Source organism: Thunnus maccoyii, chromosome 8 (assembly GCF_910596095.1).
Source record: "Thunnus maccoyii chromosome 8, fThuMac1.1, whole genome shotgun sequence".
In the NCBI taxonomy this organism is placed as follows: Eukaryota; Metazoa; Chordata; class Actinopteri; order Scombriformes; family Scombridae; genus Thunnus; species Thunnus maccoyii.
Genome location: NC_056540.1, coordinates 1,781,432 through 1,809,224, shown reverse-complemented (window position 1 = coordinate 1,809,224; position 27,793 = coordinate 1,781,432).

Genomic DNA, 27,793 nt, shown 5'->3' with positions numbered 1-27,793 from the left:
ATTCCTTTCCTCATGTATGTGTAACTTTAATATATATACAATACACAGAACATGTCTCCATTTTATTGCACTTTTTGCACTGCAACTTCCAGAGATTATCCATCAAAAAGCAATGTCTTCACAGCAGTGCTATGAAGTCTTTCCTTGGATTTCAAAATGCACACTGTTTTAGGCCAATATGTCAAAGTTGTCACAAATGTTTTTATATTTAACACATTGAGAGAGTACAACTTCATTTTATAAGTAAGTCAAATAGCTGTTGCTAGGTAAATTAAAGGGTCAAATCATGAAAACAGTTGTATATTAACATAATAATTATATTTATATTGCATTTTTCAAAACAAAGTTACAAAGTGCTTTACAAAACATGAAGCAATAAAACAGTCTAAGTAACTAGCCAACTAGCTCACACAAAGAAAGTAAACCTAAAAGTTCAATCAGGTAAAAGATGAGCTAAGAAGATAATATGTGAATTACATTTAAATTACATTTAAAAAAGTGGGATTTTAAGAGGTTTATAAGAGGAAACTATTCTAGCTCCTACAGCGAGGTTATTACAGAGTCCTGGGGTTAATAGTTCAGCAATATTACCAGACACAAGACCCACTGAAGCCTTAAAAATGATCATTAAATTTTAAAAGCAAAAGCGTAAGCCAGTGCAGGGATGCACGGATTGGTGAAATATGGTTATATAAGTTTCCTAGCAGCAGAATTTTAAACAAGCTGCAGGCAGGAAATATTTTTATTTTTATTTATCGGCAAACAGAACATTACAGAAGTAAAGACCAGATGTAATGGATGCCTGACTGACAGTTTCTAGATGCTTGTATCTCACAAATGTTCTAGACCTTACAGTATAGACACTCAATTACTGATTTAAAATGTCTGTCTAAACTAAGATTGCAGTCAAAGATAACATCTGTAGTGGTGGTACAGTGAACAAAGTCCAGCTTCTTTGAAACTAGTCTGGGTTTCAGCTAAGATATATCTAAATATCGTCCACATATAAATGTAAATGACATATTATGTCTATGTATAAGATGTCACATAGGCAGAAAATAAAACAGGGCCAAGTACTGAGCCTTGAGACACTCTACAGCACAGAAGAGGCTGATCTGCTGTTCTTTTAAGTAAGGCATAAAACCCTTGATACACACCAAGTTAAGATAATCAGCCAGGATGTTGTGGTCCACAGTGACAATGGTACACCAAGATCTAAGAGCATGAGTGCTGAATTATGTCCAGCAGTATAATGTCTTCTGTGGCTCTGCAGGGAGCTTTTCAACATCTGAAAAAGAAACCCTGGTGATGTCATCATCGCCTGTGTGTGAAGAATGAAAGACAGTCAGGAAGGGTCTAATGACATGCTGTTGAGTTGTATTATGAAAATTGTAGAATCCAGTGTTTGAAGCTTGACTTGAATCCTCACGACTAAAACTCTTCAATTTTCACTTTGTTTTTTCAAGGTCAGCTGAGCGTTCAAAATGAGGAATTAGTCCTAAGGCAAGGATGCTGATCTACATATATGCAGAATAAAGTTTCCACTGGTAAAACTGACTATTTACTAGGATATAAATTTTGCTTTTTATAAAGTGAATTACTATGGAAATCAGCAACAACTCAGCACAATTTGCTAAACTGTAACTAAAGTAAGTGACTCCTAACCATGACTCCATTCCCCCCTATCCCTCCATGTTGCCTGCACCCAGAACTACCCAGCAAAAGTCCAGTGATGTAAAACGCATCATCGGCGGACTTTGGAGATCTGTATTAGACTAAAAACTATGTTTCCTCATTTTCAGTAGTGGTGCCTTCAAAGACAGTAAATTATGGGTCTCCCAAAACACTCTGCCTGCCATGTTACGCTAGAAATAGGAACACTAAAGCAGACACTAAAATATTATACTATTAATTACTTTCTGTATATTTGTAAGAAAACTAGTTTCATGATATGAGGCCGAATATTGCACTGTGGAATCAGACACAACAGAGTCTGGAAGAGGAAGTGACCACCAGAGCTAAGCTATAGCTGCAGCCTGACTGTGATTCCTAATACTAACACAAACAAACAACTAGCTTAATAATAATGTTGGAGCAGAGTTGTGGCGATACTATTACACCTTATGAGGCTGAATACCATGCTGTGGAATCAGAAACAAAGCAACCACCAGAGCTATGTTATAGTGGCAGCTGAAATAGAGGTGCTGCAGCCGGAGTGTCTGCTGATGATTGTCAGATAGAATCGAGACAGAACAGAAAACTCTGCACTTCAACAAACTTTGCGGTGCTTTGGTAAACCTGACTTTGTTGTCAGACAGAATATCTTATTGGACTTGAACTCTGAATACAGAACAGCAGCGACTGAGTGTTAAAGTTACCTGTAACTTTTGCAGCTGCATTAAGCTTTGAGCACAATCTGGTCCCAGTTCCTCATCGTCCAAAACAATAAAAGAAGCAGTGTTTGGTTGCACTTTTTCACCCCTTCATCCACGATTGTTTCCCAAAACAAGCTGAAATGGAGATGGCCAACTTGGAGGTTTTTTGACTGTCCATCGGAACCAGCAGCTCTGACAGCATTCTGGCTTGTGTAATGTTACAGCACTTGATAAGTTTGCATTGATCCACATAACTTTTTCCAGCGAAACGTTTCTGTTATGATCTTTGCACACTGGTACAATACATCCAGACTCGATAAGGAAAAACATTTTGTAGATAAAAATAAGCCTCAGTATAGTACTCGTACTTTACTGTACTTGCCGGCTGCGTTCCATTAACACACCGTCAGTCGTGGATTGGATGGGATACGTGCAATGCATTTTGGTTGTTGTAGGATTCCTGCTTAAAAGCAATATGGGGAATCTACAGCCTTTTCTCAGTTTTCTCTAGTCATAGGGCAATGATTTCAAAAGTAATTGCACATTTCTACAACATAGCTTGACGTAGCTTTAAGAAATCATCATATTCACAGTGGTGAATTTTTTCCTTTCATACAAAACTTCTTAGGAAATGATTCAAATCAAAGTCAAATCATCACCAGTTCTGCTGTTGTGTGTAAGCATAGAGAGAACAGACATTTATTTATTTGAGCTGACTTTTCTTTTAGTTTAAATGAGTAGGAACATAAAGGGAAGAGGATGGGTCCAACAAGCAGAAAAAGGAGGGATTGGTTCCCCAGCAGCAGTGAGAGTTCATCATAGAACTACAATACAAATATAATAGCTGAATAGAGTGTCAGGCAGGAGGGACAGTGCCAGTTTTCATCAAGTAGAGTCCAAGAGCTGGAAAAAAACAGAAACTTTTATTTGGGATTTTTATGTGTAAATCTGACCTGACAGTTGTATTGATAGTTGCTGAAGGCGGTCCATATGTTGTTTTCCTCATCTTTGTCCCTCTGTCTCTCTCTCCATGCCTCAGTGTAATTACTGTAATCAAATGAAACCATATTAGAGGCAATTGGCGGCCTCTGTTTCACATCTGTGGAATGATCACTGTCCAAATTATGTACAATGTACAGCTCAAAAAATAATAAAAATAATCCCTGTAGAAACAATTTACTGGCTTTCTGTGAAGTTTTCAGAGCATAAACGAAACAGCAAAAGATGAATGGAAGGACAGCTGTGAGAGTATGAAATAAAGACAGAAAATGAAACAGCCAACCTTATTTTCTTTCATCCCACCTCCTCACCAGTGCAAAGGTTACTGTATGTTTTGTTGAAAGTTAGAGGTAGAGAGACACACAGAAAGAAAGAGGGAGGGGGAGAGAGTAAAGCACTGCCAGCCTTTCCTCCATTTGGGATCAGCAGGCCAGGAAGTGCCTGAAGAGAACGGCTACGTTATCTCCCACCACCTACGCCCCTGAATCCACCATGGCCCCAAAACATACTGCAAGGGACCCTGGGGGCCCACTCAGCACCCAGCACAGCCCCCAGAACCAGAATCCTCCTGATGGGGAAGGGTGGAGGAGGTCAGAGTGCAAAGAGAGAGGTTGCAGGAGAGACTACAAGGATACATAAAAAAAGACATCTCTGGCAATCTTGCATTTATTTTCAGACTTTGGATGAATGCTGGAGACATTCCACAGTTTTACTGCAGGAATCACTAAGTGATTGTGGCAAAAGGCCAAGGTTTCTAACAAAGCAAGGCATAAAGTAAAAAAAATATATATATATATATATTTGTTAATGCTGGCAAACCCTGGTTTGTCAAACTGTGTGTTCATTTTGCTTAACTTGAAAACAGAAAACATTTTCAATTTGGTCTCATATTTAAAAGTTATGGCTTCATTAGTATCTGTAACACTGAGCAGTCATTAGTATTACTCTGAAATGTGGGCTGTAAAGTGTGGAAATGTGGAAAATAATACTGGAGAGACCATGGATAAAAGACTATGTCCAGTAGAATAGAGTGAGCTGCAGTGTAGTGACTGTCAGTGTGAACCATCTGTGGATGAAAGTGTAAAAATAGTTAGAAATAACAATGTCTGGGATCAACTGCAAAGCAAGAAAGCTGCTGACCACAGGGTGTTATGATCAGCGCTGATCCTGAAACATCGATGATGTGAATCATCATTGGAGGATCACTGATCTCAACTTCAGTTGTCAGTTAAAGCATCACACTTTGTTTTTTCATGTTGCATCACTGTACGCAGACCTACAAAGCAGAACAGGCTACAAAGTTTTACAAAGCTAGTCTTGTCTCAGATGTTCAAACTGCAAACCTAATGGAAAAAGGGATGAGGTTGATGGAAAAGGTGGGTAGAACAGTGTGAGGGAAGAGCAGCAACCTGTATCTTCACCCTTGTTTCTGGACACTGATACACTGCTCCAGTGTTGAATGATCGGCTAAAGCACTCCCGAGCCAGACCAGACTAGAAAGCACTAACACACGAGTCTCACAGGTTTTCTTCATCGTTTACACATGTTTCATGTAAACTCAGCTTTCAAAATACATTCTCTCATGTCTTAGTTCTATACCAGCCTCTGCAACGCTAAACACCTTTCATCCATTGTACTCTCACTGCAAAACTCCAAAGCACTGTTTGTCCAAAGGTAAACACAGTGCATCACATCTCTCAGCACAGTTATCATCACTTCAGAGCTACAACGATTAGTCGATTAATCAATTAGTTGTCAACTTTTAAATTAATCACCAGCTAATTCCAGATTCTCTAATGTGAATATTCTCTGGTTTCTTTAGTCATCTATGACAGTAAACTGAATATCTTTGGGTTGTGGACTGTTGGTCGGGACAAATCAAGACATTTGAGGATGTAAATAAGTATTCTGTTGTATAAATGGTACTGTAACATACTGTAGATCTTGACTGACTGTGCTTGTCTAGCAATGTTCTGATCTTCAGTCTGGCACATACAGTATGTGTTACTATGTGCCCTTCTACATTCTTAACACGTGAAATGCTACAAATATACAATGATGTCACCTGGGATTCTTCACATACATGATCTACAATAAACATCATGCCAAATGACAGCAGCTACATGTATGTTTCTGATCCTCTGTGTTAGAGCAAGTATACCTCTGACTCCTCCACATCCAGTCACTGTCATTTCTGCAGCAACTCACTTTGATTTCCAACTACTGTACAAGAACTCGGCTGTATTTACAATATCACTCTGCTGTCTGATCACTGGTAATGGAAGACAAGTCAGGAGCAACAATTTAATTTATTATCTGTCCTACTGCCTCAATGTAGTTTTGGGTTTATTTCAAGAAATGTGTGTAAGTAGTCGAGAAAAAGTGTAAAGGAAGAAGGTGACATTTCTGATGTAAGCTCTTTGTGGAGTTTAGCGTGGAGAGGCTTCCCTCAACAGTGTACTGGACTGTAGTGTCATTAGGTGGAAGCTGTGAATAATGTTTTTTATGACTCTAGGTAAGGATGAAACTGAAGCAGTGCTACAATGCTTCTTCACAAATGTTAGCTTGCTAATAGAGAGTTCACTGGAGATTGTAATGCACATTAAGCATCACTATATCCCCCCAGATCCCATTATTGTTTATGCCAGTGTCCAGATCAACCAATAGGGTTGGTGATAGCGTGACAACAGGAGTGTGATCCCTCACCAGCTTCCCACTAGTAAACACTGCCAGCTGTGTTTGTTGAGATTGTTCCTCTGCACCTCCCACTTTGCTATTTTAAATAATCATTTGGATAATCAGTCGTTTAATAAGTAAAATTCCAAACATTCTCTGATCCCATCTGATCCCCTCTGATCTCTGTTAAAAACAGAGATCAGAGGGGATCTAAACAGAACTTCTTCTGTGTTTTTGGACTGTTGGCCTTAGACTCTGGGAAATTATGACATTTTTTCTATATTTTCTGATATTTTATTAACTAAATAAATGTATTAGTTTGAATGATCTCTTATAATATACACTGAAAACTCTCAACATTCTGTTTATGAAGACAAATGAAAGAAGCCACCTACACTAAAATATATTATGGGTCTGGAGCCAGTGGATGTCAGCAGCTGGAAAGCAGCATTCTTGGTGAGACTGCATAGTGTAGCAATCACGTAATCACTGAAAAACAGGCCAAAAAATGCATTTCCCAGCCAATATGAGGTGTGTTTCAAAGATGTATATTTCTATAAATACAGATACCATCACAGAATGATGTGAGACTTCCCCTGCAAGTCCTCTGCCCCAGAACTAACCATATTACATCTCCACATGTAGAGTTAATGTGTGCTCAGTGCAGATCTTTACTCTCCCTCAGAGACATCTTTTCTGCAACAATGCTACATTCAGTAACACTTATTCAGTACTATCGCAGTGAATTTACTACTGTAGCTCTCTATTTTACTGTTGCTTAAGTGTGTGTGTTTTCACAGAGTTAATTCCCTTGTAACTAATTTGCCCCAGTCACTCTAACTGTTCCAGGCAACGGTGTCAGCCAGCCTGCTCTCCCAAACCAAACTATTACCTGAGAGTTTATCACCATCCATTTCTTCCAGAAACCCTGTAATCCTCCAGCTCCCTCTGTTCCTCAGTGGCCCCTCTGGTATGCTAAGAAACAATGGCTGTGTATGTGTGTGTGTGTGCACAGTTCCGCTCAATGCTTCTTCCTCTCACACTTGTTGATGAATAAGGAATGAAGTGCTGAGCCCATCACCGCAGGGGAGAGATTCCCCTGGCAGCACCTCTTCCCCCCCAACACACACACACACACACACACACACACACACACACACAAGCATGATCACAAACTTATACAAATGTACACACGCATTTACATGCATATACATATGCAGACGCACACACAGGCAGGTCTACAGATGCTCACACACACAAACTAGTGCTCCACTGCAGCCTGCTCTCTGGTGGTAATTATACGGGTTCTGCACTGTCTGTCTGATGCATCCTGGGGATTATTTAAATGGTCAAATGAAGTGATGTACCACGGACCAAGAAGTAGGCTCAGGGGAGCCTTAGCAGTGGACAGACTGTGATAATGTGTGTGTGAGTGTGTGTGCTCTGTGCTTTAAACTGCCATAATTTCTCTCAAACAAGCTGTAGAGACCATGTTTCTGTCCTGAGAGTCCCCAGAGTATCTCAGTTGTGTTTTCTCTCGCAAACAATATCCTCTGTCGGTTTGTGCTCACACTGAAATATCACATGCAGGTAGAGATGCCTCCATTACAGATGTGCAATGCAAAGAATATGTGTGTGTGTTTTACAGATTGAACCTTTCGTTAAAATGATTTTTTTTTCATTCACATGTAATAAGCTGGATGCAGTTGAACAGATTACATGTTCACAGTGATCAGTGCTGCACAGGTCGTCTGCGGGAACACCTCAGCAAGAATTGATTCTCGTGAAGCATTTTGCCTCACAAATGAAATATTGGTCTTTCAAATCCCACATCAGTCAAACCTGATGGTGTGTGTGTTTGGAAAGAGTAAACGGCAGTTAACACAAACCATGATTACAGTGTGTGTGTGTGTGGGTTCCTTCTGTTTCTTTCTCTAAAAGTGTTGATGGATCCAAATGCTGTCTGTCACTCTGACGGATTAAGAAATAATTACTGTCACTGCAACATGGTTACTCACATAATCTGACTCCACAAAATTGGACTTAAATGGCACACTGCCCAGGAAAATTTACAAGGTACACAAACCTGGATTTTGACTGCAGGAGCCTGGTTATATTCTGAGTCCCTGTCCCCTAAAAAATACCTGCTCAAAGAGGAAGTGCTTTCTAATGGCTCAAGAACTATTAGGGTGAAGTATGCACTACTGAACATTGTTGACTTGTATATATACCATCAGCCTATGCCTAATGGAAAAATTACCACTTGTTGCAGCATTTAGCTGAGAGCTTCTACCTTGCATGCCTCAATACAGGAATCCCCTCCTAAAGAAGCTATTTGCATTCTTCTCACTGTACTGCACTGTTACAGCTACTTTAAAAGACTATTCCTCTAACAACAACTGAATTCCCCCCATTATACTCTACCTCACAGAACAGTCTGGGTTCTACAAATACAGATATTTCCAGACTGTGTGATAGTCTGTCCCTCTAGAATCTGAGCACATGCAACAAACACCGAACAACTGCAGTTATGGTATCAATAAATGACTCTGAATTGGATGTATTAATAACTGAATGTGTGCGTTCATGTTGTGTGTTGAGTGTTATGTATTTTGTTATTGTGTATATTATATCAACATGCATTCTAAAATAACCAAGAACAGCATGACAAAGAGAATTGAGTATGTTTAACAACTGTGTTTAAATGGCAGTTTTATATCAACTGTGGTTTAGTCTGAACATGTGTGAAATAAAGAGAAAGAAAACTGAAAACTTGATTTTATTTCATCATTTGATCAGCTGCAGTTAATGCAAACCCCAAAAGTAGAAAATCAACCCATAAAAACAGTTAACAGAGCTTAACTCTGATGAACACAGTTACTCCTCTCTGCTTTGCAAAACTTACATCTCAAATCTAACTGTTGCTCTAAAAAACTATTCGGTCATCAGTTTAATTTGCTTTACCTGCCCAATATTGCAGACTAGACGGGTCACAATTATGGGTCATAATTGAAATAATAATAAATAAAATTTAAATTAGATTAATAAATATAAAATGAAAAGTGTATATATATGCATACAGTATATATAAATAAAATGATAAATAAATTAATGTTTTAATTCTTGTAGTACTATAAGAGTTATATGAGCAGACTGACAAATCATAAGAAAGCAGCTGTTGAACAAGCTAGGTCCAAAAACATAAGCCTGATGAACTCAGAGCAACTTTTACTGGACTGACTGGGTCTTCATCTTGTAGCACATATCCAGATCTGTAAATACCATTTCCTCCCATAAAGGACCCTCCTGAGCAGGAGCACTGGAAGTCAGTCAGAGCTGAGTTACTGAGAGAAACTTTATAATGATGTCACTCAAAATCCTCATCAGAATTCATCTTTTTTGCATTATTTGAATGGCCAGGATAATAAACATTAACACTAACTTACCCAAATTTGAGAACAGTACAACACACAGCATGTCAAAGCAGCATGAACACTGAACTCAACATGAAATTTGCCAAGAGTTGAGTGAGAGAGAGAGAGAAAGAGAGAGATGGACCCTATGACCATGTCATCATAATTCATAAACTTCAGCGCACTGATAATACATGTATTTCAGAGATGAGCACATTCAACCTGTGTTGGACACATTCAGATGAATATGTTGTCACAGGTTCGTCTCTTGTTGTCACACAGTGTAGTTGCTTCCATACGATTAATTAATAAAGATGCTTAATGACATGATATAATCACATTAAGTTTTTTGTTTCATTTAATTTTCATTTGTCTGTTTCTGTCGGAGGTGACATGATGTTTAATTAGTATTGTTATAATTATTAAATCATCATTAAATTAATACTCTGTCAATTTTCCAAACTTCAGAGCAACCCCTAAAAAATCCCTCTAAAAAATGACAGAAAACCTGCTGCTATGAGTGTGTGTCACTTTGTAAAAGGATAATTACAGACCAGCACACATTGTGATAACAGCCTAACCAGATAACAAACAAAACATCTGTCCTGTCACAAACACTGATGTACTACACATAAGTGCTCTACTTTAAAAAATGGGAGAGATATAAGTTCAATCTTTTGTATTATAAATTATTTTTATAACACCTGATTGCCCTACTTCTCACTCAGGAAGAGGCTAAAGAGATGGGCAAAAGAAGGAAAGGAAACACTGAAGTGACTAGCACTTTGAGAATTCAACCCTGACCTTCATAATCATAAAAAGACTGTTTGCACACCTTCACGAATGTTGTGAAATTGCCACAGGAAGCACAGTCACCACATAAATTAATTCAACTGTAAAAGAAAAGTGTATCTTGAGACTTCACAGTCACTTTTCCTTCTTGATCCTCCTTGAAAAATTCAAAGTGATACTATTCTGTTTTTACCCCCCCTTTCCCTCCCTCATCCATGGCCTAGCACTGCTGCATATGCTGCTCATTCCAAGGCAAGCTTTTAGCATTTGAAATTGTAATGGCTGGGCCCTCTCTTTATAATGACAGGCCCCCGTCAATCACGCTAACTGATGGACAGCTTGCATTAGCATAACATCTGTTCCACTTGATCTTTCTGCAGCGAGATGACACATTTTCATACAAAGCTTCACTTTCTGTGATTACTTCGCTGGTCAATACACACTATTAATGTTGATCACATTTTATGGAAATAAGTCCGTTGTTGTGCTCGGATTCAGCCCGGAAGTCGGTGGCTCGGGTAAAGGAGGGGAACTTGATGAGAGACTGTGAACTTGTTAAGACTTGTGCAAGACAGCTGTAATTAAATGGAGAAACAATGCACCGCTTCACATGCTATGTCGATTTGTTTATAAGGATAGGTGCATATTTTGTCTACATTCTATACCTTCTTTAGGAGATGTTTACATGCATGTGTGTGATTTATGCTCTCTGATTATGCTCTCACATTAGTATACAAGTTTGTGTATGTGTGTGTGTGTGTGTGTGTGTGTGTGTAGGCTCTTCTCCAGAGCAGGGATTAGCTAAACAGCATCTGGATGCTCACTAATTGGCTCTCCTCTCCACACAACCATGAAAAAAATAGCACACCTCACCTCCTTGTGTTTGTGTGTGTCTCACACATAAAGTGCAGCTTGTGCCAGTAATTGGGGATTACCATGGTAATATGGTAAGCCATGTTCACTGAGAAAAAAATTACAATTATGGCAGATAAATGGCACACAATTGTTAGAAATGGCTAAATGGTCATTCCTGGCTCTTGTTGTATTTATTGGCATCTCTTCTGTATTTTTTTTTTCTTCTGCTGATTAACCTGGCTCTGCTGCTGCTATTGTCTTCTGGTAAGTAGCGTTGCCACTTAACAATATAATGGGCGCGCTGCCACTATTATTTCACACTAGTTGCTGCAATCAAGGGCTTTTAGCAGGACCAACTCTCAATCTGTCCAAACTGAAGCCAAGGATAGACAGGAGTACAGATGGAGCTGCATCACATTATATAGCAGTGAAGGACAGAGAGTCAGAGATGCAGAGAACTGCACGATGTACTTTCACATGTACTGTATATTGATTTATGTAAAGTATATGTAAATATACTTCTCGATGAATGCAGGCATCTTAACATGCAAACAATGTATGCAGCGGAAGCAGGTAACCTCACAAAGCAGGGCTGAATGTCAAATGGCCATTCATGTTGTTAGAACACGGTGCTCCTTGTTCACAATTCAGATTCCAAAGAAATGTTTTCTAACAGGCATATTGACTTTTAATTATGGAGCTGTGTATCCAAGTCACAGAATTCATCCACACATTCATTTAATTGCCCTCCTGTAACTTGTAAAATTGATTCGTTTAAAGGACGGGTTCACAATTTTTCAAGTCTGTCTTAAAACAACTCTATAGCCCATATGAATATTGAATCATGTTTTTCTTGCTACAATCATTCCTCCTATTCATACTGACCATTAGATGATCCCTTCATAATGCACTTACAATGGAAGTGACAGGGGACAAAATCCACAGTCCTCCTTCTGTGCAAAAAATTTATTTAAAAGTTTATCTGAAGCTAATATGAAGCTTCAACATCCAAATGAGTCAAATCCAGTAGATATCTTTCAACGTTACAGTCTTTTTAGTACCAAAGTCCCTCTTTTTGTTATTATACTTCCACCACAGCTCAACAGGGAAACACTGTCCGAGGAAACACAAAGAGGGAATTTGATGCTAAAAAGACTGTAAATGTGTCAGATATCCACTTGATATGACTAACTCAGACTGCTGAAGCCTCATATAAGATTCACATCAACTTTGGCTCTGAGCACTTCGAAAACGTGGGTGACCTACGCTCAACAATATATCTGAACACCTTCTGTGTAAACACAACCGTTCACTCGCTGCTGCTGCTGCTGATCTGCTTAACATGCTGGTAATGCTACGCTTTCTGTGTAGACACAGGCTAAGAGTGTCCATTCTTGATTAAAAGCTTTGCTTTCGCTGTCTCCTTTTCTCTTTTTAGAGCACTTTTCTCTGAATCTTGTCCCTGCTGGAGTCAGTCAGCAGGGCCCTGAAGCTCTGTCCTGCCTCTGCATAGAGCAGAGTGGCACACTTATCGCTGGTTTATTCAAAGTTTAATAATATTAAACGTATCGCGTGTCTAAATTGCGCCAAATTTGACACTGCATTCCCCTTATTCCCAAGCAATGCACCTGCCAAGTGTGGAGTGGATTGGATGCACAGTTGAAGAGATATGTGAAGGACATACAGACATACGGAGATTCCTTCCTTTAGTATATAGATTATGCGTCCTGTTATTTAGTAAAATATCATGACAGCTTCAATTTTTTGGCTGCTCAGAAATTATGCGTAACTTAAATCACAGAGGTTTTGTATTGTAATAACAAATTCTGTAGATACTCTTTTGTCCTGTGTAATGTGGTAACCCTAGAACGAGAACCTTCAACCAGAGACTGCATCAAGCTACAGAAGACAGAAGAACATCAGTTAGCCTGGATGTGAAGTCAGGACTTCAGCACTCTATAAAGTAAAAACATAAACCATGTTAGCAAAAAATTGCCTAAACATTCACAGTGCGATATTTTCATCAATTAGTAGTCATACTCATGGCCACACGATGGACGTAAGTGGTTTGGTCTCCAGCTGCTAAATGCTTCACTATGTTCACCAGCTTATCTCTAACTGTGTGTGTCTGCTGCTTGCTGCTGAGCAGGTAGTGTACAGTGAGTTTATTTAGAGCTTTTTCACTGAAAACTGCTTCCTGCTGCTGCTGGAAACAAGGTTGATGAGAGCTGTCAAACTGAGCCAAAAGAGTAATTGTGCTTTAACACTACAAAACAATTAGTGAAACAAAGGTAAAAAGCTGCACAGCGTTTTGTGATTTGTGTGGGTTCATCATTACAAATAACCCCTTTTACCTCACAATGTCATTTCAATTCATGGTAAAAAATAAATGATTATGTGAAGCTTTGAGCTCAACTTCCATGGCAGTATTACTTATTACATTGTTAACACAAATAGTAACAATTCTCCCAATAAAAAGTAACCATACAACCATATAACCTCTACTCACAGAATGAGATACAGCAACGAGGTGCAATAAAAGTTTTATTTGTAGCATAGTTGTGTGTATAAAAAAATAAATAAATGTGGTGGCTCAAATTTGTTAGCAGAGAAACAAAACAATATGGTCCCTCCCTGACGGAGCAGAGAAATATAAGAAACCCAGACAACAATCAAGAGGCAATAGATTGACAGAAAAACAAGAGTGATTTCAAAAGAGAGGTAAAAAGGAGGATATGTACAAGGAATTCAGAATGATGTAGGCTACCATTGCTGGTGATTGGATAGCTATGCAATCAGAGGAGATTGTGATATTATGGAGTCAGCTTTAGCTACATCAAGCCATGTCTCCAAACAACCCCAGTCTGTGGCCCATAAACCTTTTAAAGCTCACCTTATAAAGTGATCACCACCCATATCTCATTCCCACTGTGATTCCTCCTGACCCAAATAAGTCCAGCAATCTATTTTGGTTTGTATTGCATGCATTTCCCCTGTTATTCTTCTCTCTGTCTATTTCTTTATTAATCTGTCATCCATGCATGATCCTTTTAGGAACAGCCTCCTCTGATTCGATTAGATGGGCTTTCATTATGGTAATGGTGGATTAGGCAACAGGGAGATCAGAGGGGATGTTTGTGCTTGATTCTGCTGCCTCCGCTACAATACAACACAAAGGATGTATACATACGCATGTGTGCTGTGTGTATGTGTGTGTGTGTGCTCGGGTTGGCTGAGGGCTGTGTGTGGGTGCCTGCTATATGTTTTGGTGTTGTCTCTGTTAATGTCATCACTCACTAATCTGTGGTGCACATGCTTTGTGCAGGGCACATTTCAAATGGTATTACTGTAATGAAGACTACACTCTTACATATAGAATATACATACATCATAGGCCTATACTGGTTACATTCATTCTGTAGGACACAGAGAGCTGTGATTTAGCTTTGCATTCAGTCAGTTAACCATCAGCTAGCCTTACCATACAAGAATCTTGAGGTACTTGTGCTTTACTTGAGTATTTCCATTTGATGCTACTTTATACGTCCTCTCCACTACATTTCAGAGGGAAATATTGTACTTTCTACTCCACTACATTTATTTGACAGCTTTAGTTACTTTTCAGGTGAAGATTTGATACAATGGATAATATAACAAGATTTTAAAATACGTCTTACAAAAAGCAGTGTGTAGTCGGGGTCACATTTCAGATGTCTATGAGTTGTTAAAGGAAAATTGTGGTTTATTTCAATCTGGCGTATTTCTCATAAATGTGGTCATTGTGGCTCTATGTGTCATGCTAACTCAGCTCTCTCCAGTTCTGTTATTGAGATTCTGGCGATTCAGATTAAGATTTAGGCAACCGACGGTTAACATGATTTTTTCCCCCGCTTTGCTGCGGGGGTATACTTTATGGCCCAGGTCGTATGTTTCATTTCACTTTCTCTCTTTTGTCTGTGTGAACAAACTATATACTCAAAATTAGGCATGTCAACATTAATGTGTTACACGTTTTTACGTTAAGAGCCACTATTGTTGGAGGGCTGATTTTCAAGTAAAGAAAGTGTCAGGTGATGTGAAATGACTCTGTCAGGTTCTGTATGCTGCTGAAATAGACTCGATCAGTTGCAGTTTTGGTGTACTGGATGTATATATAATGGTGTATAAATGTATCTTTGGTCAGTTACAATGTACCCTCACCAGTGGTGGTTATCCTATGTGGGAAATTTCTATGTAATTATGCAAGATTTGGTAGCTATGGTAACATATACGCAACATGTATGTAACATATGGGGTGGCTGTGGTAGAGCAGGTCGTCCACTAATTGGAAGATCGGCGGTTCGATTCCTAGCTCCTCCAGTCCGCATGTCGATGCATCCTTGGGCAAGATACTTAACCCCAAGTTGCTCCTGATGGCTGTGCCATCAGTGTGTGAATGTGTGTGGATGATTAGATTTCCTCTGATGGGCAGGTTGGGACCTTGCATGTTAGCCCCTGTACCATTCAGCGTATGACTGTGTGTGAATGAGTGAATGTGATTCGTAGTGTAAAAGTGCTTTGAGTGGTTGGAAGACCAGAAAGGCACTATACAAGTACAGTCCATTTACCATTCACCATATGCACATCTCCAGGTCTGCAAAGGTATTTACCTTGACACATAAGAAAATGAAAATGTGTTAAAGTAGAGATGTGTCTGTGTCCTTCTCCATTAAAGGGGCACTCCATCAATTTTCCACATACAGGTCAGTTAATAACTACTCACGGACAGTGCTACTCAGCCTGTGAAAACAGTTGTATACTGGAGGGAGCTTCCTAAAGTTTATAAAATACCCCAATGATGTCATCAGTGTTATTGTCTCCACCTGGGCTTTAAGACTACAAATTTATGACAGACAGCCTGCATTATAACCTGAAGGTGTGGAAATGAAAGAAGAAAGCATTTACCTGGCCATTTTTCTTTTTAAATTGTAATAGTGGAAGCATCTTCTGAGCTGTCCTCTGACCCTGTTTATGGTTACTTCTATTCCGCACTGTCCCCTGGCAACAGAAAACAGATTTTAAATCCTGTTAAAAATCCTGTTTCTACAATTTTTCTACAACTCTGATGTTTTGGTGAAAAACAAAAATGATGAGCCTTGAACATAAGTTAAGACTTGTTAAAACATAATGCTTATTTTTTTTTGCATCTTCAATAGAAACACTTTATTTTCATATTGAAGACAAGTATGAGCATTTGTTTTTCATGCTTGAAAATGAAGCATTTCTCCGTGCCTGGAAAAAAAATCACATATGTTTGTGTGTTTTTTAATCTTTTTTTATGGCAGGAGAAATCCTACCACTAAGTGGAGTTCATTAATATTCCTAATGGAAGGTCCATTGTCTTGATTGCCTGACCTGGTGCATAGGGGCAGGCCTCTGGAGCTCAGAGCGCTCAGTCTTAACCATGCAAGTCACAATGCCAGTATATACTTCACATGTTCACACACACACATCAGAGTCATGGTCCAATTCCACTGCCGCAATTATCAAAGTGCCCCTCAACCTCCAAATTGAGGAATATATCTTAATTCAGTCAAATGGCATTTCAGTGACAGAGGCTGTGCCAGATTATGGATTAAAGTAATCCCAGGGGACCAGGGATAGTGTGTTTGGGTACAAGAGGAGGAGTTTTCAATCATTCATTCAAGTGAGCGTGGCTGGGGGCTGGGACCAGTAAACAAAACAATCACAAAAACAGGCTTAGGATTGTTGCTGATGCTGCTTCTTTCCTGTCAGACACGAATAGATTGGCAACCTGCTACTGAAAATGATAGACTAATCCGTTCACATAATATCCCGCCAAATCCCCCAACAATATAAAATACATTGTAGATATAATGGTTAAAAGGCATTATTCAGTTACATAGAAAAAAATCATTGTAACTCTGTTGTTTTCCACTGCACTTAAAGGTGCAGTGTGTTGAATTTAGTGGCATCTAGCAGAACAAACTTGGCAGAAACTGAATATAATATTCATAAATATGTTTTAATTAGTGTATAATCACCTGAAAATAAGAATTGTTGTGTTTTCGTTACCTTAGAATGATCCCCTTCCACAGAGGCTGCCATGTTTTACAGCCATGTTTCTACAATAGCCCAGGTAGGACAAACCAGTCACTGGCTCCAGAGAGGGTCTTTAGTGTTTTTCGTGGCAACTGTAGGTTCAACTATGTTTGAAAGGGGAGGGTGAGGGGAGGGGTATTCATTTGGTTGCAATCTGCAACCTCAGTGATGGATGCCACTAAATCCTACACACTGCACCTTTAAAGGACTAGAGTATTGTGTGCGTATCAAAGTCTATTACATCTTATATATGTTGGGCTGCTGTGGCTCAGAAGTAGAGCAGGTCGTCCCCTAATCAGAAGGTCGGTGGTTCGATCCCTAGCTCCTCCAGTCCGCATGCTAAAGTGTCCTTGGGCAAGATACTGAACCCCAAATTGCTCCCAAAGGCTGTGTCATTGGTATGTGCCTGAATGAGCATTAGAAACTCCTCCTGACAAGCAGGTTTTCACCTTGCATGGCAGCATCTGCCATCAGTGTATGAATATGTGTGTGACGGGGTGAATGTTGGCATGTAGTGTAAAGCACTTTGAGTGATCGGAAGACTAGGAAGGTGCTATATAAGTGCTATCCATTTACCATTTATTCCTCTGTGCCAAAGACCTCTGTCATTGTCCAAAAACTATTAAAAACACACCAATGAGCCACACTGTTGCACTGGGTGACATGTTTCTTTATTACATGAACACACACAATGTATTTTATTTTAACTCAGACCCACAAACACTGTCCTGCTGCCAGAAATACTCACTAGAGCACCAAATGTGGATTAATCCGCCTCTGAAAATAGACCCATATAAATGTACTTCAAAACTAATGGAGCTTTAGCAAAAGTTCAGTCAGGAAGACAATCGTTTGCATGTTCAGGTTTGTAGTTTTATTTCTCAAATCCTGTGTCATTCCCATCCCTCACACACGCTCACTCATAATGTCCTGGCTGTCATTGCACAGGTGTCAACTGAGACATCAGCTGTTCACATCAGCTGGTCACATCTATCCAATAGCATGGTAACACACCATCATTGTCAGCCTATTATCTTGCAACTGCCTTTTAAAATATGTTTTCTCCCTCTCTGCCTTTAGTGCTTTCATGCTGCATTATGAGCACCCCACCACCTCCCCATCACCAACCCAGTCTTCACAGATTCATCACTTCATCAACCTCATCAGCCTTATCAGTCTCAGCGGAAGTCATCAGCCGCCACCACCGCTAGTGTCTGGACTCCATGGGGGATTTATCTTGCTGCTGCTCAGGACTGATGTCCCTTGATTACAAAATCTCCCCGTAGAGTCTAAGCGCCAAAGACTACTGACAAGACTTAATCATCAATATTTGTATAATAAACAAATTTTCTTTGCTTCATTCACTTGTCTCTCCTGATTGAAATGCACTTCCTCCTATTTGAGTAACATTTGCTTAAAAGCTACAGTGACCAGCTGTAGTTTTTTAGCTTTTTAAAACAATGAAACACATACTGTGAGCTGTGTTCAGTGGGAACCAATGGTTGGGGCTGAGTGCCACAGACAGGGTAGGAAGGTCAGAACGCATTGAGAGGTGGACTAACACATTGTTCGTTTTTTCATGGGATATGTTCACGATACATTTTTTTTAAAAAGTATAACAAAGCTGCCCCGGAAAAAAATACCCTTAGTGGCACTGGGGGGGTTAAGGAAAATAAAACCCACCTGATAATAATAAAAATAAATTGAATCTAGAATACATAACATAAGATAGAAGATAAAATAATAGTAGTAATAATAAAATAAAATAAAACAAAGTTAAAACATAGAACGTATGAAATCAAGTAAAATACATCATTTTAAAAGGGCAGTAGTGCATAAGTGCGAAGCAGACTGAGAGAAAAGCTAGTTAAAGGTTACAGTGAAGAGATAAGTTTTTAGCTGTCTTTTAAAAATATTTAGTGAGCTGGCTCCCTGATATCTATCGATAGTGTGTTGCATAGCTTTGGGGCATAATTGACAGTGATGTGTGCAGTGAGTCAAGAACTCACCCAGAGCAGGACCAACCCAGTCTCTTCAAACTGTGTACAAATAACATGACCTTACACTTTCAGATTGCATGCTGACATTCCTTTTATTCTTAGTGGAAAATACAATATTATTTCAACATTAAAATGCATTTTGATAACATTTCCAGTGAGAAATGTGCATTTCATTTTCATAATTTTCATTCAGTGAATGTTTATGATGTTTAGTTTGTCAGTTATTACAACGATCTTTTCAGGCTTTCTGTTGTTGCTATGGTGGTTGCTACAGACGTTGCTATCGCTGAAACCACGTAGTTGCATGTTGTTTGAATCATTGTATTTGCGTTGTGTAGTTATCTGAGATGTTATGTTTGTGTTATTTTATGTAACTGTTTGATGATGATCTTTCAATAACAAAAACATAGATTGTAGAGCGGCCCAGGGATGAATTGAATTTGAAATCCAGAATTTGAAGCTTTGCGATTGGCTGACTGAAAGACCCACCCGGAGGTATTTTTTACTCACTGTCAGCGTATTAAAGTTACTACTAGAAAGCCTGCAAGAATCTGTAATAACTGAAAAAGATGTATAGAACATTTCTCTCTAGAAATGTTATCAAAATGCATTTTAATGTCAAAACTATCTTAAATTATTGCATTTTCCACTGAGAATGAAAGAAATGGGAGCCATTGTTTTGCAGAAAGAAACTTGACAGTCACATGACAGCACATGCCTGATAACAGGCCTTCTGTGCATACTGGGCTCTACCGACACTGGATCACTGAAATAAATGGATGACAACAGCCTACCAATAGGTTTAGTAGGCCCCTACTAGCCCATATATTTGGGATGTGTGATGATAATGCCTATTCAATAGGCTGATACCAATCAAATTGTGTGATACGATAATGCTGTGCAGTAAAGACCCAAAGAACTTATTGAAATTCTAGTGAAGATCACAAAGTCGACAAAGACTACAAATATGTAAAATATTTCCATTTGGTGGAATCCTGCAGCCATAAAAATGAAGAGTTTGGGGCTTGGATATTTCACTCAGTGTAAACATCATAATGCTTCAACAAAGTGCAAAAACAAACTGATACACAATATGTGATGATTTTTTCAGAAAGTGTGGAATATAATATTTACAATCATAAAGCTTCTTGAGGGGGAATCTGTATGTTTGAGGTAAGAGCACTCCCTCTTTCGCCTTCAGGTTTTCCTTCTGGTCCCCCTCACCGCTCCCTTTCCTCTCTTTAATCTGACACTGAAACATTTCTCTTGCCCATCCTCTCCTGGCAGCATGGCCTGGATGCTGACAGGGCCTGGGGGTTGGTGGTTCAGTCCTCCACATGGACAGGAGGGAGATATTTTGCAAGATGCAATGTTTTGGCGGTGTTGAATAAATGCATACAGAGTGAATTTGCTGGGGCTATGTGTAGGCTACTGCATGTGTATCTTATAAAAAGAACATGTCAAATTCAAATTGTGTCTTATGCAAACTGGTACACATTTTTCTTTAATAACAATTTCACTACCCTAACATTCATGTTTAGAGTCACAGGAGAACAATTAGCTGTGATGGAGCCACCACCTGACATTATCAATTGCTAACTTCCTCTGTGACAGTAAGCAGCTGAGTACCAGACCTCAAACAGTGTGTGCAAACAAGCATACACACACACACACAAACACACAATGCCTCTTCATAACCTAATTTCTCTCCACACAACAGCAAAGCTCTCTGGCAGCAAGTGTTGAATTCAAATGGGGCCCAATGGCAACAATCTTAAAGGGCAAACGAGTGGCAAGCAAGAGAAAACATTAGCAGCAGTTGAAAGGCATTTAGAAGCTTTGAAGGCTTGACTGAATTAAATGGCGATAATGAATTTCAAATAGCTGTTTATTTGTGGCTGTGGTGGATGCAGGGAGGCTAACTGCCACCAGGGGGTTGTGAAAGCCACGCTGGAGAAATCAGCTGAGTGTTTTCTGTCTGTGAGATTGTGTGTGTGTGTGTGTGTGTGTGTGTGTGTGTGTGTGTGTGTGCTGTTAGTCAAGGAGATCCAGGGTCAGCGGGATGGAAGAGTAGTCTGTCGGATCAGCATGGAGGCACTCGTCTCAGAGCAGCCTGCACACAAGAAGTCCTCAGAGACCCAAGTGATGCATCCTGTTCTTAGCTGTGGGGTAGTTTGGAGCTTAAAGTTGAACTGGCGCTCCACAGCAGCAGCAGCATGGAAGCCATCAGAGGCTGTTGGAGGAGGTGCAGCACTGCAGCTCAGAGAAATATGCCAGAAGAAAACTGAGAACAGCAGCGAAGTGATAGGACTGGAGTGATATTTTACTCTGGTATGGCATTTACAGATCTGAAACAACATCCACTTTCTTGGAATTATAAACAGAGCTGGATCTAGGTGAAAAATTCTCCTCACATGTGTTGAAATATTAACTGTGATGATATCTCAACCACTGTGCTTTTTTCTCCATTACTCAAAAGAGGATTACTTGTGAAAACAAAGCTAAGCTTCCTACTGATGGAGTTTACTGGCATCTGTCAAATTGTATGTTCAATAAACTATTTTTCCCCCTGTTTCAACAACCAAACGTAATATTAGATATAAACTATTAGCAGTTTAACCCTTTGCACCCAAGGGTTTAGGCTAAAATTCATACCCCTTATCTCAAAATCATAACTCTGACAAACCAGAACACACAAACACCATACACATACTGTAAAAATTTGCAGAACCTACTCTTTACAAAGACATGATCCATGAAAAAGACTTTGCTCTCTCTACATGACATGGCAACAAAATTGTGTCACAACACCTACCCATTACTGGCTGATACAGATTATAATCAGCAAAACAATAAGAGTGATTAAATCAATGAAAATGGTGAGGTTTGTATTTCATTTATTTGGCACCTGACAATCTCCTTTATCCATATAGTGATCCTACCATAAGCATAAAACATCCTGGATTCAAAGGGTTAACCTCACTGTACCTTCACATCAACTGGGGCAGCCCATCATGCTGTTACGTTGGTGTTCCATTTGGGATGTGGAGACTCACCTCCATGCTGTGGGCTACATAGCTGTAATTCATTACGTGCACACCTACATTAAGTACATATTAAGTACAACACCTAAAGATAGAAACATATTGTAATCACACATGTCAAATACATATCTACATTAATATTATCACATATGTACAGAACACATATTTCACTCATATCAGTACATATACTATTTTCTTACAGTATGCTTCAATATTCCCGTATAGCCAGCCAAATTTTCATATAACATTCACACATCAAATTTGTTGAACATGTGGGTATATATTGTATAAATCTTGTCTGAATATATATATTGATTATACAAACATATATGTCTATATAGATAATAATAATATAGATAATTATGTATAAAAATCATTTCTGCTACATACATGTATGTATATATTTTTTTGATATACACAAAAAATGTTATTGGATCAAAATATGTGCCCAACTTGAGTAACCACTCTACTCACATGCCGTACTCCCCTCACTGTAACATATATCCAACCAATCATGGTTGCGTAATTAAGTTGTCAGTGCTCTGCTCACACTGCTGTATGCCTGCTGCCACACTGCTCATTTAATACATACAGTATGGTAGTATGACCTTATATTAGATGGATGCTTGTACAGAGTTATATTTTAGTTTATTAGGTTATTTTCAGTTTTTTAAAGAATGGACATATCTGAACATGTTAATACAATATTCACTTTCCTAGAATTATAAGTAGGGAAGATTCTGGCATCAATACATTTATACTGACTTGACATATGGATGCTCAAAATAAAAAGGCATGCTGCCAGTTCCCAGTTTCTACTGATGGGAATGCAAATGCAAATGACCTTAAAATGAGCCATAATACATCTCACAGTAAAAATATTCTAGTTTATGCCTTGATGCTTCACAAGATGATGAGCAGTTAAAATTCAAGTTAAAGTTTTCAGAAATGCTTTTCTTGAAATACAGTTGGCTTTTGTTTATGTTTTTTTTGTTCGCCTGTTGGTGATGAGCAAGTTCAAGTCATGGTTTACTTCCTTTTTGTTTACCGCATTAGCACTGAGAAGGAAATGAGCAGTCAGGATGTTAAAGTCAGTATGCTGTATCCTAATGCAGTCAGTTTTAGGCTGCAGGTTTAACAGTTTCAATCCTGAGTACTCCCACAGTAATCTTGGCCTCCTCTGAGCTACTAGCTGCTGAAAAGCAGAAATGTTCCAATGTGAAATGTTGCTTTACACTGCAGAGGTGATAAGTGGTCCAGCTCTGTGGGCCACAGCCATGACACTGAAATTGTTGGATACAACCTTGAGTGAAGAATGCTTCTTTAATCACAGTCTGACTATTCTGCTGCACCGCCGGTGAAAAGGGAACACAGTGTTGTTACATAGACTTTTGGTGCTGGTGTAGACATGGACTTTCTCAGTATCTGTGAAAAAGCATGGATACATGATGTGTAAGACTGAATCTTCATTGATCCCCATGCAGAAACAAGGTGATAACTGTAATGCATTTTACTCTGAAACATGTTTTTGTCCAGCTTTTTTTTTTCTTTTTGTTTTCTCTCCAGTGTGGAATGGCCAATTCCACACTGTGCTGTGACTCTGCATGGGCTGCTGAACAGTGTGTCAAAAATATTTTAAGTTCATTAGTGTTTAGCAGTACAGAGGATAATCATTATTTATCTTTAAATCCATGAAGCTGTAATAAAAAAGTTTCAATGGCTCAAATATTGCACAGTGAACTGAAAAATTATGAAGCTGGATATAATAACCAGCTCATCTGGTAACTTTTTTATCATATGACTTTTTGTAAGTAGAGAATGTGCATTTTATGCTAAGATAAAATAAGATTAGACTTCATCACTGATATTTTTTTCTACCAAAGCTGCTTTATATAGGCTACATAGCTAGATATACGGCATTTTATGTGTGATAACTCATGTGTAAATACATAGATAAATACATAGCAACCGTAACTCCCCACTCCCTGCTGTGTGAGATCAATGTTTCCTTGTGGGGAGCCACAAGGTCAGAGTCTAGATGCCAAACACTAATTCTGTACATATTCTACGTTTAAATAATAATTTACTCCACTTGAGATGGCTGACAGAAATTACTACATAACTAATATGACTGTGTTCCATATACAGTACCAGTCAAAGTGTGGACACAGGGATAGTGTCTTCAAACCATGACTGGTACTGTATATGGTACCTTCTGAATGTAAGAAAGCACAAATAATGATTTCCACCGCATGATATAAAAGTTGTCATCTGCCAAGAAGTTCAAGAAGATTAAATATAACATCTCATTTATATTTCCATATATGATGTTATATACACAGCAAATTCGCTGGAGTCAAGATTTTAGTAGTGGGCTATTTTAGAGTAAAATGTTAAGGTTCTGGTGCTGGTTATGACAAATGACCTCTGTAGCAGTGACAAAATCTAATGTTGTTGGCGTAACATCACAGTATTCAATGGGTGTTACTTTCAACATCTGGGCACTTGGACAGCAGACAGGTACGCTTGAAAACTTGTGACAGCCGCCATTTTCTGTCCATTGCCTCGAGCATGAAAAGCAAGGATTGGTGAGTATATTCAAACCAATTCTGTCTGTGTTATTGCTATTATGTATTAACATGTGCTTATTTTGGCTCACTGTTTTAAATGTTGGAGACATGAGTAAAAACAATACATTATTTACTAAAAAGTTACTGTCATCGTTAGCTGGTAAGCAGGCTAGGCTATTTGTAAGACACTCTGGGCTAACTTTAAGCTAGCTTAGATATTGTAACGCTTAACTAGAAAATAGTTTTAAGCTATTTGGGTCTAGAAGATCTTCATGTTTCCTGTTTTATGTTTTATCTGACACAGCTGTGTCCTGCAAGGGCATAGACAATGTCAAGATGCTGCTAAATTGTCCCTACCATTACTTTCTTTTTTTTACTAATCTCAAATGACCTTGCCATTTTAACTACTAATAATGTTAATGGTAAGAGCTAATGTTATACAGAGTTGCCAAGTTTGTGTGTGTTCTGTGAAAAGTGGATTATTATAATAAAGAGTGAAAGAGTGGGATATGGGTGGTAACCGACATGATAATTTGGTAACCCACAACTTCAAACTGTATTACACATTGTCGACTAGCTGCAGCGCGGTAGTAGTGGAGTAGATGATGAATGGTTGTCAATCTGAAGCAGTTTGTATTTATAGTTAAAATGTTTCAAATGTAGCAGAATGTCAAAGTGAAAGATCTATCCTTATGAATTAAAAATAATACAAGTTGAAGTTTATGACATGATTTAAAGATAGGTTTGAGCTCTGCCATGAAACTCTCGAGTTGTGTTAACTTACTCAAATCACCTCATATCATTTAATGTTTTGCAACAGTTAGTAGTATTGTGGTTTCACATACTGTTAGCTCACACTTGTTATGGTGTTTTAGATATGTTGCCTGACGGATGTAACACAAATTTATAGCCTTCAATTTCACATCTTTTAAATGTTGTAATGAATTTGATGTATCTCAAGAATGAATACTGCACTGTCATGTCATCATAGTTAGGACAGGAATTTGCTTCTTTGCATCTCTTGACTTCAAGATCAGGAGGGTCTCCATTCAGAAAATCATCTTTCAGGTAAGTTAAGTTGGGCAAAACTTTTTAATGTATTAAGTTGCTATAATGAAAATATAACCATGTCATCGATGTACCTGTTCAGTAAAGCTTTAGAATTTAGGCCAACTGCCAAGATGACATAAAGAGGCTATTCTGTGTTTTTCAGTGTGTTTATTTGGTAGGATACAAAGATAGCACAATCATCACAAGAGGTGTGAAAAACAGCATATAAAGTTCCAGACCTCTCAGGCAGAAAGAGAACATTTGCATACCTGCCAGCTTCATTTCCAACAAGTATATTTTGGCTCATCAGAGAAAATTTGAGTGTAGTGAAAGTTTTAAACCGTCTTTTAGGCTATTAAAAGACTATTTTTATTCATAATTAAAACAGCATTGAAATGGTGTCTTAAGAAATGTCATGTTGTCTCCCTCTTCCACTACAGTCTGAGTTTAAGGCATTATATTGTATAATTTAAACATTTTGTCATGCCATTTCATCTCTTAACCTCATCACATAATGAGAGAGAAGTTCTCCATCCCTGTGGACAAAATCACGGTGGAAGATGTTGATTGTGGCACTGAGGTGGATGAAACAGTGTTTGCAGAATTATCAACTCTGGAAGGGATTTGTTTTGTCATCAAGGACAGTCATGATGACGATGGTAAATTTAAAAAGTAGCTTGGTTTTATATTGCATTGACAGAAGTGTTCATTGGAGATGCAACCATTGCATTGACTTCATTATCTTAAATCCAGGTTTAATATTAGCATATGAAATATTAAGAAACCTGTTAGAAAAAGGTTTAACTTGTAAGTAATGGTTTTAATTCATGATTGATCGCTTAAAAAAGAAAAATTGTCTTTATAACACAAAATGCAACATAGCAAAGCAGGTGTTTTCTCTATTGATTCCTAATTGTTCAGTCAGGAAAGATATAGGCAAAGATTTTTGAATGATTGAAAGCAGGGGTCATGTTCAGTGCTGAATTCAAGATTGTATCCACAATTCAACTGCAAATAAGAGATGTTTTTAGATTCAGTGTTGAGACCTCAGTCATCAACTCCATCCATACCACCATCCTCATCAGGTGGGAGTTTCCACTCTGTGTCATCAGTAGCAGTGACAGTGAGATCTCAAGACCACCCACGTGTACTCGAAGTGATGATGAGGCATTGCAGAGTTCTTCAGCCATAGAGGTAAGGTTATCATCAGGTGTCTCCATATAGACAGTATAAATCATATCTAAATAGAAATTGTTGTTGTTGTTGTCACGTTTTTGATTCATTTTATGTGCTTGAATGTTTTATTGCCATTCAACACAGAAAGATAAAAACAAACCCATGTCAATATGAAATCCTGACATCACGTTCACAAAAAATCTGGAGTAATGAATTATGTGTCCTTTCAAATTTGGCTTTATTTGATAATCATTACCATCATGCTATAATGATGACTGAAACTAGTTTGCTGCTGTTGGTCTAAGTCAGAACTGCTAACCATACCTCTGGATAGGAGGAAATATTTACATTTACCTTTTTATATGTATGTGATCAGCATTACTCAAGGTTTGTACTGACTCCCATATAACTCTAGAAAGGTTCCTTGTGATCCAAAGAATAACCCATTAAAGTTTGATAGACAGAGACAAATCCAGACCATACTGTTCGGCCATATTACAGGTATACATTAATTGGTATACACAACACATTGTTGTCATCTGTGTAGCTGATAAAACAGATCCTGCTGACAAAACCTGGAAGGAGAACAAACCCTGAAGAATATGAAGAGACTGGGACGCTGTGTGACAGTAAAAGAAGACAGATGGTTAACATATGGTTGAGACTGAGGGGTAAGTTGGTGATAACAGGGTATACATTTGATTGTAAGGATGAGCAGAATTGTGTGAAATAGAACAGCTC